We start from the raw sequence: 18,478 nt of genomic DNA, 5'->3' as shown, positions 1-18,478 counted from the left end.
GTTTTTCCCCAAAATGAATAGTCAGAATTTGGTTACGTTTTAGAATATAAATGCTTCAAGCAATATAAGGCCTAAGAAATGCAATTTTTAAAAATGCCCAAATAGCATTATTTTACTTGTGTTACAATCAATAGATTTTTAAAATCTCATTTAATGTTTTAAGCTGTAAAGCAAAAATAAAGCTTTTATTGCCTCAGCTGGACATTCTATTGAATTTTAATCATTTAAAATAATAAAGAAAACCCCAATATGAAATATATGCTTGTGGTCCACATTCAATGCCAATTAAATAATTCATTATAGAATTTGAAAAGTGGGACTGTGCTTAGCCACAAAATATTAAAATAAGTTTCTAACCTATGAAGCAGAGAACTACAGGTCATTTTTAATGCAGACACTCCCTGCTTCAGAGGCAAATCCTGGAATAAAAATATGAGAAAATAAATGAGAAAAGAGCTGCTGATTATTCCAGATATCAATTATAAAATGAGAAATAAATAGAAAAAATATATAATCAACTGAATTGGAGGCAAAATGGAACTGGTATTGTCACTACGATTTGTTGTAACATCTAGGAGAATCAAGACGAAAAAGGTTTGATTTGGAACATTCTGGGTTGTAGAAGATAAGCAAGTTAATCATTGGGTCTCCAGAAGCTGGAAGTGGTAGTTCAAAACCATAAGCTCTAAAATAAATCCATCCTTTATGACATAATGAAAAGCAAAGGAAGAACTGATTAATGGATGGATTTCTCTTAATAAAGTACCTGATTACATGCTTGACAATTGGTTAGAGCTGTCCATTTTCTCTCTTTTTAAAGGGCCTGGTTGATTGTGACTAGTAAGGGAATTTTCCAATATAAGAACAATGGTAAATTTTACTGGGTGAAATCTAACAGAAAATAGTTAAGCATAAAAATCTCTGGAGAGCATCAGAATTAATATTTTTTATAAAACTATTTATCTATTATGCTTAGCAAGAAAGATTTAAGTAGATCTTTTCAGCATGTGTGGCAACTGGCAGAATAGCACACTGAAAATACTATTACTTTAGCCCTTAACAGCATAACCTCAGAGGTGCACTGATTGCTAAGGTTGGAAGTTGTCATGACTAACATTTTAGATATCATTTTATCTTGTTCACAATATGGAAAGGTTTGTCATCATATACACACACAAAAATAAAAATAGGTAATGTGACAGACAAAGATATGTTTCAATCTAAAATTAATTTGTATCTATGACCAAGTATGCCACTGTTTTAAAGTGTATGATAAAACTGTATGTGCAGTTACTGGAATTGCAACATACACATCAATTATAATATAAAGAACAAAATGTAAGAATGTCAATGTTTACATAATTAAAAGCCAAGTGCCAAAGATCTGTTTTTTCAATTGAAAACATGTATTTAAAGTACACCTAAATTATCTGAATGAACTATATCCACCCAGAATTCTTCATTGCTGTCAAGGCTAAAAAGCACAGTAATTAATATTAGTCATCAAGAATATGATCTATATAAGGCCACATGGAAAGATTTTTCCCAACTATCCGTAAGTGAAGGAGCCTAAAGAAATTAGATGATACCAGTTCCATTTTCCAGTATGTATCCTTCTCAAATGCAGTAGCTGAAATTGGAAAATTCAGTCACTTTAAACTGCATTCCAATTTAAAGGAAAACTTATCAATTTTGTATCATGCATTAATGCAATGTTTTCTTAGTAAATAAATATTTTAAAAAGTTTGTAAAAACTACAAAATCTATATGCTAATGTCAGTGACAGTTTAGGAGCTGATTTGTAGCCACTTTGAGTTTAAATATAATTTTTTTCCTTGTCTTTTGAAAAATACTACAGAATTCATTTTAGAAAAAATAGAAAAAGTATTACATCTAACATTCCTCCATCTGTTCCAACTATTGGCAAAAACGAAACTAATTTTTTGTGTACTTATGAGCCTATGTTCTTCATTTTCAAAGAAATACAAGTATGCAGCATACAAGTATGCAGCATGCAATATTTGCAGTGGAACACACAAAACATGAATGCTGTGAACTTATATTTCTATAAAGCAGCTTTCTCCCACTCACCCTTTTTAAATCTAAGGATCATGCACATGAGAATGCAGAGTATGAACATCTCAGGGATCCCTGTTCATGACAGATGGAAAGTACAGGTGAAAAGCAATCATGAACCCAAAAGCAAGTTATATGGTATTATGAATTTAATATGCACGATATAACCTTGTCTTGTTCTCTGAGGTAAAAAATTTTATCTTGCAAATCTTAGCAAATATCAAAACCGTAATGATTATAAAACCCAACTGATTTAACAGTCATACATATGTGTGTGCTCTAGGGTAAGTATGCCAAACTGTGATATCATATCCTACACAAATTTAAATATTCTATACATTTTCCATGGACAGCTAACACATGATTGTGTGTACACAACTGCAGGATTGATCCTGGGCATACTTATTAAAGTTAGCACAAAACTATGACACTGAAAATATTAACTCTGTCAGAAGAGAATAGTAAGCATCTTTTAACTGAAAAATATTACTTTTTAAAGTGTACCTCAATTGCAAAGATTCTACTCATTTTAAGACAAATGAAATAATTTTTTTTAAACTGTAAAATTCTTTTTTTTTTTTTTTTTTGAGGCAGAGTCTCGCTCTGTTGCTCAGGCTATGGTGCAGTGGCACAATCATGGCTCACTGCAGCCTTGATCTCCTGGGCTCAAGCAATCCTCCTGCCTCAGCTTCCTGAGTAACTAAGACTACAGGCACACAACACCATGCCTGGCTACTTTTTAAATTATTTGTAGAGGCAAAGTTTCGTCATGCTGCCCAGGCTGGTCTCAAATTCTTGGGCTCAAGCAATCCTCCAGCTTTGGCCTCCCAAAGTACTGGGATTATAAGCGTGAGCCACCACACCCAGCCTAAAATTCTTTACCATGGTACTACTGATACTCTGATGATGATAATGATGTATAAAATCTTTCATATCAAAACATTACATTCTGGTTAGCAAGAGATCTGAGTGCATTAATTAATAATGCCATGTGAGTTAGTAAAATGGAGGGTAAGAACTGTGAGCATCTCGAAAGCACTGACAGTATCTTTCTCATCTTAGATCCTCCCAACACCTATCAGAGTGCCCACATTGTAATAAAATTCAAATTATTAAATTGATTTATGGGAAGCCAAAAATTTGATATGTATTTGGAGTTACATTAAAGTTAAGCTGGCAAATAAATGTAGGTTGAAGAATAAAAGAATTTTTATTATTTTATATTCAAATATAATTCAAATATAATTCAAAGTACTTAGAATATATATTACTACGATAGCATTATTTGATACAGGGAAAATACTAAGAGTCTAGAGGTAACTATTTGCTATCTCTACTGAGAGTACTCTAGTAATATTATTTCCTTAAATTATAAATAGCCAAATTACCTACTTATATATCCATAAATTTACCATGAAAAAAATCCTTAATATCCTATTAAAATATAAATACATAAAATAATGATATCAGAACATTTTAAATTTCTAATGCTAATTAGTCATTTCCAAGCATTCCCAGAAAAGTGCTAACAAATCCTCCTGGGAATACCACTGTATCACTAAATAAAATATCAAAAAACAGCTTGATATTCTATAGAACTAAAGTGTGAATGCAATTCTGACCCGTCTATATATTCTTTTTTTTTTTTTTTTTTTTTTGAGAGGGACTCTCGCTCTGTTGCCCAGGCTGGAATGCAGTGGCGCAATCTTAGCTCACTGCAACCTCTGCCTCCCAGGTTTCAAGTGATTCTCCCGCCTTAGCCTCCTGAGTAGCTGGGATTACAGGTGCCCACCACCATGCCCAGCTAATTTTTGTATTTTAGTAGAGATGGGATTTCATCATGTTGGCCAGGGTGGTCTCGAACTCCTGACCTCAAGTGATCCACCCACCTCAGCCTCCTGAAGTGCTGAGATTACAGGCATGAGCCATGGTGCATGGCCAAGTGAATAAATTTTATTGATTTTTTTTCTTTTATGAAGGAATTATCTTTGAACCTATAGTCTAACTTATATAGAATACTTCTTTTTCCTTTTTCTTTTCTTTTCTTTTTTTTTTTTGAGACACAGTCTTGCTCTGTTGCCAAGGCTGGAGTGCAGTGGCACGATCTTGGCTCACTGCAACCTCCGCCTCCTGGGTTCAAACGATTCTCCTGCCTCAGCCTCCCGAGTAGCTGGGACAACAGGCACCCGCCACCACGTCTGGCTAATTTTTGTATTTTTAGTAGAGACGGAGTTTCACCATATTGGCCAGGCTGGTCTTGAACTCCTGACCTTGTGTTCTGCCCGCCTCAGCCTCCCAAAGTGTGGGATTACAGGTGTGAGCCACTGTGCCTGGGCTAGAATAATTTTATTTTTTCTAAAGCATTTTCTGTGACCACAGAAAGCACAACAAACCGAAGGAAAAATTAATAGACCATTCTATAATTTACTTATAGAAATTTATAATGTCAGATTATTTTAAATAGAATAATTTTAAAATTTAAAAGAGGCAGGTAAGTGTCATAGGTAAAGTATCCTGTATTTAAGTCTATATGCCACTATTAGCAGTAGCCAATTATCAGACCAAATGCCAGTAGCGATGGTGAACTTGAATTGTACATACGGCTTCTTTTAATAATTGATGGAAACTATAAATACTCAAAAATAGTTGAGATTCAAAGACTGGCAGATATTAAATAATGTCTACATGGAATATGAATACCCCAGAATCTGTAATTTAATAAAAGATGAAACAGGATTTTATTTCTTTTCTTTTTTTTTTTCTTTGTTGAGACAGTCTTGCTCTGTTGCCCAGGCTGGAGTGTAGGGGCACGATCACAACCCACCGCAGCCTCGACCTCCTGGGCTCAAGCGATCATCCCACCTCAGCCTCCTGAATAGCTAGGACTACAGGTGTGCGCCACCATACCTGGCTAATTTTTGTATTTTTTGTAGAGATAGGGTTTCACCATGTTGCCCAGGCTGGTTTTGAACTCCTAAGCTCAAGGGATCCTCCCACCTCAGCCTCCCAAAGTGATAGGATTACAGGCATGAGGCACCGTGCCCAGCCTGAAAAAAGATTTTAAACGATACCATTTATAGAAACCCATGTAGATTTTATATACTCCTTGCTTAAACTGTATTTTAAACTTAAGAACTATTAGCTCTAGATTTGTCAACTAGAAATTATTTTAACTACCATAATATATTAGTGCTTAAAATATCATAAAAAAGATATACTTTATATGGAACTAAAAACTTTTAATAGAAAGCTTTGAAATTAGAAATATTTGCTGAAGTCCTCAAAAGAAATACCTTTCACTGCTTTAAAATATGACAGAAATGATATTTAACTTCCAAGCTTCCAAGATTAAAATTTGATCCCTAACATTTGAATATGTACATATTTTGTTTTTCAACATCTGTGCAAAATTGAGTTTTCTAAAAAAGCCAGTTTAAAAAAAGCCATAAAATTTTGCAAGTGTGCTAAGTGAATAAATAGTGGAACAAAGAAGGAATAAATTATTGACTATTCAAAAAATAATCATTAAAAAAAAACAAGATATTTGGAAACAATTTCTTTTTCTTTTTTTTTTTTTTTCTTTTGAGAGAGTCTCACTCTGTTGCCCAGGCTGGAATGCAGTGGCGCAATCTTGGCTCACTGCAACCTCTGCCTCCCAGGTAAAAGTGATTCTCCTGCCTCAGCCTCCCGAGTAGCTGGGACTACAGGCACCTGCCACCACGCCTGGCTAATTTTTGTATTTTTAGTAGAGACGGGGTTTCACTGTATTGGCCAGGCTGGTCTCAAACTCCTGACCTTGTGTTCTGCCCACCGTGGCCTCTCAAAGTGCTGGGATTACAGGTGTGAGCCACTGCACCCGGCCTTCTTTTTTTCTTTTGAGATGGAGTTTCGTGCTTGTTGCCCCCGCTGGAGTGCAATGGCACGATTTTTGCTCACTGCAACCTCTACCTCTCGGAGTCAAGCGATTCTCCTTCCTCAGCCAACCAAGTAGCTGGGATTACAGGCACGCACCACCACGCCCAGCTAATTCTGTATTTTTAGTAGAGACAGGGTTTCACCATGTTGGTCAGGCTGGTCTCGAACTCCTGACCTCAGCTGATCCGCCCGCCTCAGCCTCCCATAGTGCTGGGATTACAGGCGTGAACCACTGTGCCTGGCCAGAAACTATTTCTGATCTAAAACACATAATGTTCAACCTTCGTTATTTCTTCTTAAGCATTATATTTTTCTTACTGGTAACAATGACCAACTCTGAAGTTCTCATCTGATAAGTCACCAGATACAAGGACATATTTTCAGATTAAAGAAGAAAGATATTCAGAGAAAAAAACTGTAAGGCCAACACTCATGTTGCCAAGAGATTGAAATATCTAGAACACACAAAGTGGCTGCAAACCTGCTTTGTCAACACCTTACATGCCAACCTTCATTTTCTACTTTTCTTCTTCTTATAATATTAATGTAAAGTTTAAAACTTTATAAAAAGTTTTAGTTTCAATCAGTATCAATCCACTATTTAGAAACAAACAAACAAAAAGTAAGAAAGGAAGAAAGAAAGGAAGAGAGAAAGAAAGAAGGAAAGACTTATGAAGAAGTCTGAAAACGAGACCGACCTATACCCTGGGTGAGATTGGATGGGTTAAGTGTCTCTGGCACTATTTGTCTTCACTATTGACAGACACTGTCACACAACCCACCACACGATGCCTGTCTCTGAATGGCGAAGCTAGAATGCAAGTTAAGTGTATTAATAGAAAAAACAACTAGCATCCCAGCATATAAAATAAGCATTCCAGATTATTAAAAAAAAACAAAAATTGTAGGGCTGATCATTTAATTTACATGATTAAAACAGTTTCAATCTCCCATTTGTACTTTTCCCACCCAACATATGTTTACATGTTAAAATAAGCAATGTTTTAAAATAAACTTCAAAAAATTTAATTATTAACCTCTGAATGCATGTGGGGAAATTTCTTAGACAAAATTTTTGTGAACTCTTATTCACCAATTTGTTCTGTTTATAGATGCTCTCTAATCCATAAGCCAGAATTCTCTCTTTCAGGTGCTTTTCAGGCTGTTGCCTTACCCAAACTCTTTTGAAGCGTGGAAGAAGATATGTTCTGAGCAATGTACTTACACTGTAAAAAAATCTATATTTCAGCAGCAAAATAACGTTTTCATTTTTCAGACCACATTGACTCCTACATACTTCTTTATACTCCCCTTAAAAAAGATACCAATTTATACTTTTAATGATATATGCTACTTTGTATAATATGTGTGATCCTAGAGGCTCTATTTTTTTAAAAATAATGAGCACTACTGCTGAAGCTGAAGAGTTTGTTTCTGATTTATTGCAGACATCTTTTTCTTCTCCAGTCCATCAAATTGCCATTCAGGGTTCTAATGTTATAAAACAATTACTCTCCACTTTTTAATCTGAATTCTCCTTAAATAATTATTTCTACCTTATCAGAGTATCATTAATATACTCATATAATATTTACTAAAGAGTGCTCCCTGAACAATAAAATGCTTATCCTGAAACTTAGAGCAATGTTTTAAATGTATTTTTTGTTCTATCCAAACAAAATTTTTTTCTATTCAAACAAAAATTCAACCCAAAGGATCTAAGCACAGTGTATAAAACATGTACTAGATATACATATTAAATAATTTGATTTTTAAGTCCATGTAAAATTCTTTCCTAATGGAAGAAAAAGATGTTTTCCATCATCCAATGATTTAAGTACTACTGGATAGCATCACTTGTCAATACTGAATGAAGAGACTAATACTCAGACGTAATCTTCTGTCTCCAATAATTTAAACACAAAAGGCAATAATTAAACTAGCTGACAGCTACATTTATTACACTGCCAAATATACCAGAAAGTATAGGCTAAAGAGAGAGAGACAGAGACAAATACTGTACTACTGAAAGATAATGCCACTTTAAGATAAAAACAGAGTATCACTAAACTTCAAAATTAGAGAAAAAAACAGTTCCAAGGGATGTTATCTGAAGGACACTTCAATACTCTACAATACATTTTAAATAGTTTAGATTAAAAATTAAAGGCATTCCTGCCAATTCTAGTCCAATGTTTTTACTTTTTTTTTTTTTTTTTTTTTTTTTTTGAGAGCGAGTCTCTCTCTGTTGCCCAAACTGGAGTGCAGTGGTGCAATCTTGGCTCACTGCAATCTCTGCCTCCCGGGTTGAAGTGATTCTCCTGCCTCAGCCTCCCTAGTTGCTGGGATCACAGGCACCCACCACCACCTCTGGCCAGTTTTTTGTATTTTTTAGTAGAGATGGGGTTTCACCATGTTGGCCAGGCTGGTCTTGAACTCCTGACCTCAGGTGATCCACGCACCACGACCTTCCAAATTGCTGGGATTACAGGTGTGAGCCACCGCGCCCAACCCTACATTTGTTTTTTTTAAGATATGACTAAAACAATAATAAAAAATAGTTTACAGTATCATTAAAAACTTCTGATTTAATCAATCAGGTTTTAGACCTGGGTCTGGAGTAAAGTGTACATTAGATCCAATTGTAGACAAAATAAATTGCCTAGACAAAAAACCAGAAGTCATAAATTGCTCTACCGGAAGTTTTTTTTTTTGTTTTTGTTGTTGCTTGTTTGTTTGTTTTTGAGACAGAGTCTCACTCTGTCGCCCAGGCTGGAGTGCAATGGCGTGATCTCGGCTCGCTGCAGCCTCCGCCTCCTGGGTTCAAACGATTCTCCTGCCTCAGCCTCCCGAGTAGCTGGGATTATAGGTGCCCGCCACCATGCCCAGATAATTTTTGTACTTTTAGTAGAGCCAGGGTTTCACCATGTTGGCCAGACTGGTCTCAAACTCTTGACCTTGTGATCCGCTGGCCTCAGCCTACCAAAGTGCTGGGATTACAGGCGTGAGCCACTGTGCCCAGCCTCTACCAGAAGTTTTGATCATTAACCATGCAACTTAAATCACTTCATTAAAAAAATACTATTAAGAACTCTTAAACAGCAGACTTTATAGAATCAGTCCTTCAGAAACTGTCGGTCTTTCCCTATGATTTCATCATCCTCTACCAATGTTCCTTTTATATACAAAGGTTCTGATATGGTTTAGCTATGTCCCCACCCAAATCTCAACTTGAATTTTATCTCCCAGAATTCCCATGTGTCACAGGAGGGACCCAGGAGGTGGTATTTGAGTCATGGCGACTGGTCTTTCCTGTGCTATTCCTCTGACAGATAATAAGTCTCACAAGATCTGATGAGTTTATCAGGGGCTTCCACTTTTGCTTCTTTCTCATTTTCTTTTGTTGCCACTATGTAAGAAGTGCCTTTTGCCTCCCACCATGATTCTGAGGCCTCCCCAGCCATGTGGAACTATAAGTCCAAATGAATATTTTTTCTTCCCAGTCTGGGGTATGTCTTCATCAGCAGCATGAAAACGGACTAACACAGTAAATTGGTACCAGGAGTGGGGTGTTGCTGAAAAAATAACTGAAAATGTAGAAGTGACTTTGGAACTGGGTAACAGGCAGAGTTTGGAACAGTTTGGAGGGCTCAGAAGAAGACAGGAAAATGTGGGAAAGTGTGGAACTTCCTAGAGACTTGTTGAGTGGCTTTGCCCAAAATGCTGATAGCGATATGGACAATAAGGTCCAGGCCGAGGTGGTCTCTGATTGGAGATAAACAACTTGTTGGAAACTGGAGTAAAGGTGAGTCTTGTTATGTTTTAGCAAAGAGACTGGCAGCATTTTGCCCCTGCCCTAGAGATCTGTGGAACTTTGAACTTGAGAGAGATGATTTAGGGTATCTAGTGGAAGATATTTCTAAGCAGCAAAGTATTCATTAGGTGACTTGGGTTCTGTTAAAGGCATTCAGTTTTATAAGGGAAGCAGAGCATACGAGTTTGGAAAATTTGCAGCCTGACTATGTGATAGAAAAGGAAAACCCATTTTCTGGGGAGAAATTCAAGCTGGCTGCAGAAATCTGCATAAGTAGCAAGAAGCCCTAACGTTAATAATACCCAAGACCATGAGGAAAATGTCTCCAGGCCATGTCAGAGACCTTTGTGGCAGCCCCTCCCATCATAGGCCCAGGAGGAAAAAGTGGTTTTGTGGGCTGGGCCCAGGGTCCCCATGCTATGTGTGGCCTAGGGACTTGGTGCCCTGTGTCCCAGATGCTCCAGCCATAGCTGAAAGAGGCCAATGTACACAGCTCGAGCTGTGGCATTAGAGGGTGGAAGCCCCAAATCTTGGCAGCTTCCATGTGGTGTTGAGCCTGTGGGTGCACAGAAGTCAAGAATTGAGATTTGGGAACCTCTGCCTAGATTTCAGAGGATGTATGGAAGCCCCTGGATGCCCTGGCAAAAGTTTCCTGCAGGGTGGGGCCCTCATGGAGAACCTCTGCTAGGGCAGTGCAGAAGGAAAATGTGGGGTTGGAGACCCCACGCAGAGTCCCTACTGGGGTACTACCTAATGGAGCTGTGAGGAGAGGGCTGCTGTCTTCCAGACCCCAGAATGGTAGATCCACTGACAGCCTGCACCGTGCACCTAGAAAAGCTGTAGCCACTCAACGCCAGCCCATGAAAGCAGCCGGAAGGGAGGCTGTACTCTACAAAGCCACAGGTGCAGAGCTGCCCAAGACCACAGGAACCCACCTCTTGCATCAGCGTGACCTGAATATGAGACCTGGAGTCAAAGGAGATCATTTTGGAGCTTTAAAATTTGACTGTCCCACTGGATTTTGGACTTGCATGGGCCCTGTAACCCCTTTGTTTTGGCCAATTTCTCCCATTTCGAACAGCTATATTTACCCAACACCTGTACTCCCATTGTATCTAGGAAGTAATCAGCTTGCTTTTTATTTTACAGGCTCATAGGCAAAAGGAGCTTGCCTTGTCTCAGATGAGACTTTGGACTGTAGACTTTTGGGTTCATGCTGAAATGAGTTAATGAGTTTGGGGGACTGTTGGGAAGGCATGATTGGGTTTGAAATGTGAGGACATGAGATTTGGAGGAGCCAGGGGCAGAATGATGTGATTTGGCTGTGTCCCCACCCAAATCTTAACTTGAATTGTATCTCCCAGAATTCCCATGTGTTGTGAATCATGGGGGCTGGTCTTTCCCATGCTATTCTTGTGATAGTTAATATATCTCACGAGATCTGATGGGTTTATCAGGGGTTTCTGCTTTTACTTCTTCCTCATTTTCTCTTGCTGCCGCCATGTAAGAAGTGCCTTTCGCCTCCCGCCATGATTCTGAGGCCTCCCTAGCCATGTGGAACTGTAAGTCCAATTAAACCTTTTTTACTTTCTAGTCTCGGGTATGTCTTTATCAGCAGTGTGAAAACAGACTAATGCAGGTTCCCACTAAGAGAGTGTCAACATGACAGAATAACAAAGTCAGAAAGTATATCCCATGGCCCACATATATATACATCTTGACTGGTGTGCGAAACTTCAAAATAAGAGCAAAAATAGACTGGGTGAGAATGAAAAGAAAAAAAGTCAAAATAAAGTTCAAAACTAATTTTTATAAAGAGAACCTATTTTTTAAAACCTTACTAATGGCTGGGCATGGTGGCTCATGCCTGTTATACCAGCACTTTGGGAGGCTGAGGTGGGCGGATCACATGAGGTCAGGAGTTCAAGACCAGCCTGGCCAATGTGGTGAAACCCCGTCTCTACTAAAAATACAAAAATTAGCCAGGCACGGTGGCAGGTGCCTGTAATCCCAGCTACTTGGGAGGCTGAGGCAGGAGAATCACTTGAACCCCGGAGGTGGAGGTTTCAGTGAGCTGAGATCGCGCCACTGCACTCCAGCCTGGATGACAAAAGTGAGACTCTGTCTCAAAAAAAACAAAAAAGCAAAAAAACAAAAAAAAAACTTTACTAACAAAGGAAGTTAGAAACACATGGGGAAGGAGGTCAATGTTTATTCAATAATTACTACTTGTCAGAAAATGTGCGGTTATTTTACATATTTATCTTCATAAGAACCTGAAGAAGAAGTTGGTATTATTGTCTAATTACAAGGGTAATATTATTAGAAATTTATTTAACGTTCCCAAGAGTCCATCCATATAGGAGATATGATATGACAGCAATTAGATTCAAATTCAGTCTTTATGACTCCAAAGCCTGTGTTAATCTCATCTGTGAGAAAAATAAACAAATAAATAAAACTATGTACATGTTGTGTGTGTGTTTGTAAGTAAGTCTGATCTAGAGAATGGCTGTATGGACCTGGTACTTTGAGGTGCTTTCTCATTCATTTTCTGATTTAATTTAGTTGATGATAATACCCTGTAATTATATGGAAAGAATAAATTCTACCTGAGTGGGCTAAATACTACCAGTACACATATTCTTGATACATATATGCAATGATGGATGAAAAGTGAATATAACCTTACTTATGCCAAATAAAATCCATCAAGTATCTAATATATCCCATATCTTTGTTAGTTTTTAAGAGTACAGTTTATTGGACACTTTTATTCATTAGTCATTTGCACCCAGTGATTTTTAAATTATGAAATACTTAAAACACTCATGTAGCTTCCACTCATATTCAAAAAATGCTACCATTTTACTATTTTATTTTTATTATTATTATTTTTTTGTGAGTCAGAATCTCACAATCACCAGGCTGGAGTGCAGTGGCGAGATCTCAGCTCACTGTAATCTCTGCCTCCCAGGTTCGAGGAATTCTCTTGCCTCAGCCTCCTGAGGAGCTGGGGATTACAGGCACCCGCCACCACACCCAGCTAATTTTTGTATTTTTAGTAGAGATGGGGTTTCACCATGATGGCTAGGCTGCTCTCAAACTCCTGACCTCAAGTGATCTGCCCGCCTCGGCCTCCCAAAGTGCTGGGATTACAGACGTGAGCCACCATGCCTGGCCCATGTATGATTTTTTTTAATTTTATTTTTTAAATTAACAAATAATAATCATACATATTCATGGGGTAGATAATGTTCTGATACATATAATGTACAGTAATCAAATCAAGGTAATTAACATATCCATTATCTCAATATTTATCATTTCTTTGTGTTAGGAATGTTCAATATCTTCCTTCTAGCTATTTGAAACTATACAGTATTGTTAACTACAGTCATCCTACAGTGGTATAGAACACTAGAACTTATTTCTTCTATCTAGCTGAAATTTTGTATCCTTCAACAAATTTCTCCCTATACCTTCCTTCCTCCTACCCTTCCCAGCCTCTATTATCTATCCTCTGTCTTATTTTTTACTTCTATGAGATCAACATTTTTTAGCTTTCACATATGAGTGAGAACATGCAGTGTTTAACTTTCTGTTCCTGGCTTATTTCACTTAATGTCCTCCAGTTCCATCCACATTGCCATAAATGACAAGAGTACATTCTTTTCTATGGCTGAATTCCAGAGGAAAAAATATCACAGAAACAGGTGAAGTTCCTTTCTTATAAAACAATTAGTTATAAACACATTTTTGCTTATATTTTCAATCTTGTTGGTGATATAAAAAAGTCCACTTCTATGCATTAATTTCTTAGGCAAAATTGTACAGAATGCATAAAAACAGTATCTATTTTCTATAAGTATTTAGCTTATGAATGTGAGAATCTGTGAACAGTTTCAAAATGCTGTTCTGTCGACTCAAGTAATATAAAAATATGCTTACTTATTAGAAACTGAATAAATCACAATATTTATAAAAGTGTTATTAAGAGGACAATAAAAAGAGAAATATTAAAGGAACAAAGCAATAATAGGCCAAGTTTGCTTTTTGGCAATGTCAATTTGTAACTGTCAAACAATTAGCAGTTCTTTCTGAATTAATGGCTATAGGCCCAAGTTTGCTCTCTAATAATGCAGACTTCAGCATAAATCCATACATACATACCATCCATATGTATAAGTGTATGTATTTAGATTTACTATGTAATTTCAGTATAATAAGATAGAAGAAGGAGTAGAGATTTTTAAATCTGCTTGCAACATGTTTTTAACTAGGATCTGACTTCCTTCTAGAAATGGTCCAGTTTTCTTGGAAAAAAGGGAATGGCCATAAAGAATAACCAAGATCAACTCACAACATTTTAGCTCGCAGGATCTATAGGTGAATTACCTTTTTTGTTAGTGGGTTTCTGGTTGAATTTCATGAATAGTATACTACATTAGGTGGCAAAAATTCTGAAATATGTTAACCCAGGAAAGCAATCAAAGGCAAATTTCTTCCTCAAATTTAGTCAACTCAAGAAAATCCTCATTATATAACTGTAAATACTTTCTAATATAAGTAAATTAAGTTATAATAAATTCAATGGGATAAAAAAATTTTGTTGCTAGAAATCACTTTTATTAAATTATTATTATTCTAGAAATCAAATTCCCATTTGAAGATCCTGACACTTGTAGAGAAGAGGTATGGCTTTTCAACTCAATATTCTATACACCGCCTAGTTAAGGATCTTGTGTTTCCCTAATTGAAGTGATAGCACATAATGCCAAATTCCCTCAAGCACAATGGGAAGGAGTAAGAACTAAGTAAAGGAAAGAAGAGAGATACTTTATGGCTAGAAGGATTGTGATATGATGACATGCAAATTATTTAACACAATTCTTGTCACATAGTAGGAACTTAAAAGTGATAATATATTTTCATTTTTTAAAAGCTGTCTCCTACAGGAAGGAGTAACATATTTTCTTCATCTCAGTTTTTGTACAGTGTATTATTATAGATGGTTTAGAAATTTCTATGATTTTAATTCAGGTGATTAGGAGATATGAAATGAATTAAAATATAGCTCTTATTTGATTATAGGACATTAATTTGCATCTCTAGTGCCCTCTCTTATAGTATAAATAGCACTCAATGAAATTTTGTAGAAAATACTTGTTACATACTTGAGATTTATTAAGTGACATGGCAAAGAACTCAAAGCACTATATATTGAAGCTCTTCCAAAAGAAAACTTTATCATATGGATCACTTCACATCAAGTTATGAACTTAAAAACCGACAGTGGTCCAACAAGTGGAGATAATCAACCAAGATTTCCACTGTACACACTTTATGACTGTGTATTATCTATACATGTTAAAAACTGCTATGAAGTTAGCCAGGTGTGGTGGCACGCGCCTGTAGTCCCAGCTACTCGGGAGGCTGAGGCAGGAGAATCGCTGGAACCTGGGAGGCGGAGGTTGCAGTGAGCGAAGATCATGCCACTGCACTCCAGCCCGGCAAAAGAGCAAGACTCCATCTCAAAAAACAAAAACAAAAACAAAAGCACAACTGCTATGAAGTATTAGTGTACTGTTACTTCTAAAAAGAGTACTAATATATAATTACTGAAACCAAAATATCAATATTATGAAACTATGCAAAAAAGAATTATTAATGCATTATTAAGATTCTCTGGCTGAATTATAAAATCTATAGTTTAATTCATTTTTTTTTGTTTTGTTTTGTTTCTTTGAGACGGAGTCTCACTCTATCGCCCAGGCTGGAGTGCAGTGGCGTGATCTTGGCTCACTGCAACCTCTGCCACCTGAGTTCAAGCAATTCTCCTGCTTCAGCCTCCCAAGTAGCTGGGATTACAGGCACCTGCCACCACGCCCAGCTAATTTTTGTATTTCTAGTAGAGACGGGGTTTCACCATCTTGGCCAGGCTGGTCTTGAACTCTTGACCTCATGATCCACCCACCTTGGCCTCCCAAAGTGCTGGGATTACAGGCATGAGCCAGCGCACCCGGCCTAGTTTAACTCATTGTTTAGTTCAAGAATTTGAATTAAAAATTTTAAAGAAACTTGAAACAGTCCACTTAGAAAAATATATTTTGAAATAAACTAATAAACACAATGTTATATTCCCAAATGAAGCCAAACAAATCGAGTCTAGAATAGAACAAGAAAATAACTTGATTTCTTAAAATGAAGACTAAAGTGTATTGTTTACTTCCATGAAAGACTTTCTATTTTAAATAAATTAAGTAAATTTAATGATTAAAACTGTGAGCATACAGATTAAAAATAATATTTGAATACACAGCATGTGAATTATGTCTCAATAAAGCTGTTGTTTAAAAAAACCCCAAACCTGCCATATATCTTTTCAAAAGCCCCAAATTCTGATATAACTCATTTAGTTCTCCTAAATAATACCTATGTTTTAATTTTGTATAAACTATATTACAGGATTATCCAAAAAATAAACAAAAGAATCTTTTCATGATTTGTACTTCTTCTTAATAAACTTATTTTGCCAAAAAGTGTCATCAATTCATTTGGATAACTTTTATGTTTTAGGAACATGGCCTCTCTTTTAACTACTGAGAACTTACAAAATGGTTCAGAAAGTTTATATTTTTAAAGCTTTTATTCATTGATATATTGAACATCTAAGGCTTAACTACCTTTCCACTGGGACAAAAACAGAATTCTTAAAAATGAGGAGGAGGGACCAGTGTGGTGGCTCACACCTGGAATTCCAGTGCTTTGGGAGGCCAAGGTAGGAGAACTGCTTGAGGCCAGGGGTTTGAGACCAGCCTGGGCAACACAGCAAGACATCTCTACAAAAAATTAAAAAAACAATCCAGGGCCGAGCATAGTGGTTCACACCTATAATCCCAGCACTTTAGGAGGCCAAGCATGGAGGATCACCTGAGCCCAGGAGTTCGTTCGAGACCATCCCTGGAGAAGCAGCATAGTGAGACCCTGTCTCTACAAAAAACACAAAAATTAGCCAGATCCATCACCTGAGGTCAGGAGTTTGAGACCAGCCTGGTCAACACAGTGAAACCCCGTCTCTACTAAAAATACAAAAATTTGCTGGGCGTGGTGGCATGCACCTGTAATCCCAGCTACTCAGGAGGCTGAGGCAGGAGAATTGCTTGAACCTGGGAGGTGGAGGTTGCAGTGAGCTGAGATCACGCTGCTGCACTCCAGCCTGGACGACAGAGTAAGACTCTGTTTAAAAAAAATAATAAAAATTAGCCAGGTCCATGTGGTGGCATATGCCTGTGGTTCCCAGCTACTCAGAAGACTGAAATGGGAGGATAACTTGAGCCCAGGGGGTTTAGGCTGCAGTGAGTCAAGGTCACACCAGTGCATTCAGCCTGGGTGACAGACCCTGTCTCTTAAAAAAAAAAAAAATTAGCCCAGTGTGGTAGTGTGCACTTATTTCCCAGCTGAGGTGGGAGGATCACTTGAGCCCAGTAGTTGAAGGTTGCAGTGAGCTATGATCGCACCTTGCACTCCAGCCTAGGTGACAGAGCTAGAACATGTCTCTTTAAAAAAAATGGGGAGGACAACAAAATTGGTGACTCTGAACTCCACCTCCCAGATTCTGACACTTGGCCCCATGAAGAGGGGAGAAATTGTGTCTAAATAAGCCCCTTTCCCCCACACCTTGACCCTGGGATTAGAGGATTAAAATATATTACTGATGGGAGTGCATAAAAGTATGAATTGTGTAGAAGCAGATAAAGGCTTGAAAGACACTCTTTTACCCAATATTCTGGATTGTGGATTAGCAGCATCATATTTACTTATTCCCTTAGTAACATGAAGAGGAAAAAAATCTAGATTGGTGAATCTGAGAAACACATTTTAAAAAATTAAACAACAAAAAATGTCCATGAACACTCATATGCCCAGTCTTTAAATTTTAAAATTTAAATTAATTTAAAACTTGTCAAACACAAACCTTTATGGCAGAACTAGAAGTCTGTTCCCACCAGGCCCTCATACCTGAGAGCAGCCAATCCGGCTCCTTCAAAACTCTGAAGAATTAACTATATCAAGAGTCAATATTTTTACGCATTTCATATTTTTTCTTTTTTCTTTCTGAGACAGAGTTTCACTCTTGTTGACCAGGCTGGAGTGCAATGGCACAATCTTGGTTCACTGCAGCCTCCGCCTCTCGGGTTCAAGCAATTCTCCTGCCTCAGCCTCCGGAGTAGCTGGGATTACAGGCGCCTGCCACCACGCCCGGCTAATTTTTTATATTTTTAGTAGAGACGCAGTTTCACCATGTTGGTCAGGCTGGTCTCAAACTCCTGACTTCAGGTGATTTGTCCGCCTGGGCCTCTCAAAGTGCTGGGATTACAGGTGTAAGCCACCATGCCTGGCCCATATTTTTTCAAAAATGCTAAAGATTTTTTAAAAACCCATACAAGTCTAAATTAATATGCCTTTCCCTAGACATCTATCTAGCCTTTTGGCTAGAAAAACATTGAGTAACTTGGTAATATACTCCAAGTATCTCTGACAGTTATATCACCAAGAATATTAATATGTCAAATAAAAATATAATTCTAATGATGTATACTGATTTCCTTACAATAATTATTCTGTGATTTAAACTCTCTTGTTTATAATGGTAAGGTATAAAGTACTCTT

The 18,478-nt window shown here is 37.3% G+C and overlaps 1 protein-coding gene across 6 annotated transcripts in view; it reads right to left on the bottom strand.

Moving 5' to 3' along the window:
• The window catches only part of NFAT5 (nuclear factor of activated T cells 5), a 141,375-nt gene that overhangs the window by 55,995 nt on the left and 66,902 nt on the right, over nucleotides 1–18,478 (bottom strand). Inside the window, exons 1-2 of one of the 6 annotated variants that reach the window (XM_054533174.2) lie at nucleotides 2,092–2,110; nucleotides 358–419 (exon numbers count right to left, since the gene is read on the bottom strand). The exons of the other annotated variants lie outside the window; for them this stretch is intronic. The gene's annotated coding sequence lies outside the window, so the exon portion shown is untranslated. Of the gene's footprint in view, nucleotides 1–357; nucleotides 420–2,091; nucleotides 2,111–18,478 lie in introns of those variants that run through there. 6 annotated transcript variants of the gene reach the window in all.

Source organism: Pongo abelii, chromosome 18 (genome assembly GCF_028885655.2).
Source record: "Pongo abelii isolate AG06213 chromosome 18, NHGRI_mPonAbe1-v2.0_pri, whole genome shotgun sequence".
Taxonomy (NCBI): Eukaryota; Metazoa; Chordata; class Mammalia; order Primates; family Hominidae; genus Pongo; species Pongo abelii.
Note: the sequence above shows the minus strand (reverse complement) of the source record. Positions and strands in the feature narration are given on the sequence as shown.